This window comes from Penaeus monodon, chromosome 23, assembly GCF_015228065.2.
Source record: "Penaeus monodon isolate SGIC_2016 chromosome 23, NSTDA_Pmon_1, whole genome shotgun sequence".
NCBI lineage: Eukaryota > Metazoa > Arthropoda > Malacostraca > Decapoda > Penaeidae > Penaeus > Penaeus monodon.
The window spans coordinates 8,746,845-8,748,123 of NC_051408.1; the positions used below are offsets into that span (position 1 = coordinate 8,746,845).

A 1,279-nucleotide genomic window follows, 5' to 3' on the forward strand; every position below is an offset into this window, starting at 1 on the left:
AGTCTGCAATACATTCAGCTGATCTAAGTAAGGATATCTTCGCCAACAGAGAGAGGCTGAGAAATCTCCAGAACTTAGAGCTAGTTTCGATAATGTAAGTAATGATAAGCATCTATTAAATCTCACCTGAACATGAACATGAATATGAACTAAGGAAGAAATGTCTTGTGAACGCAGACGCAGTAAGGTAAAAATAAATAGATAAATGAAATATGGGTAGTCGTGAAGCGAAACAGTCATGGCAGTGAGGACATGGTTAACAAATTATCCTTTCATGAACGCGACTCTATTTCACTACCGATAAATCCCATCCATAAATAAATCCAACCATAAATACAACCACTCGGATCTTGCACCTTACTGCAAACCCTTCTCTCTTCTAAGGATTCCCTGTCATGAAAATCTATTCTAATTCCTTCCCACAAACAACAAACACGATGCATATAAACCAAAACAATGCCCTTCGCCCGCGTTCCTGTTTTAGAAAGTGCAAGGAGGTTAATTACTGAGTCACCACAAACAATATTATCCTCGGCAGTCTGGTTCCGATAACAAAGTTGAACAGCTGACGAAAGAGCAGAGGGGTGGATAGAAGGGGAATGGGAGGGGTAGAGAGAGGGGGAAGGGGAGGGGTAAAGAGACAGAGGGAGAGGGGGAGTGAAGGAGGGCAGGGATAGATGGAAGGATAGAAGGTGGGGGGGCGGGGATAGATGCAAGGGTTGATGAAGGGGGATGGGAGTGGCGTAGGAGAGGAGGGAGAGAGGTGGAGGGGTAGATGAAATGAGGATGGGGAGGAGTAAAGTGGAAGAAAGGGGATGGGAGAGGGGGAGAGGTTTAAGGACTGAGAAAGAGCAGAGGTAGAGGGGAAGGAGGAAGGGGATTGGGGAGAGGAGGAGGAACCTCACCTGAAATCAGCCTCATCATCGCATTCTCGAGGGACCCAATATCTCCCGTGTTTATTGCCCGACTGTCGACGGCACTCAAGCAGATGGCACCGGGCACTTCATTCCTCTGTCTCGTATTTCGATCAACAGGAATTCTATCCATCTATTTACGGTGGTAAAATTTCGTTATTTTATGTTATTTCCTCTGGCGTGAGATTTTTTCAGTTTTTTTTTCGGATTTTTTTTTCTTTTGGCGAACAAGTAGTTTCTAAAGTCAAAATGATTCAAAACATATTGGTAGTTGGAATACATATTTTCAGCACTTTTACCCATAAATGTCTTTGTGCACCATCTACAGGTATCGAATACACCAGACGCTAACTCAACTCAGAAGT

At 43.9% G+C, this 1,279-nt stretch overlaps 1 protein-coding gene across 1 annotated transcript in view; it reads right to left on the bottom strand.

Moving 5' to 3' along the window:
- Positions 1-1,279, bottom strand: part of LOC119588128 (secretin receptor-like) — a gene marked incomplete in the record, with an annotated part of 160,037 nt that overhangs the window by 101,845 nt on the left and 56,913 nt on the right.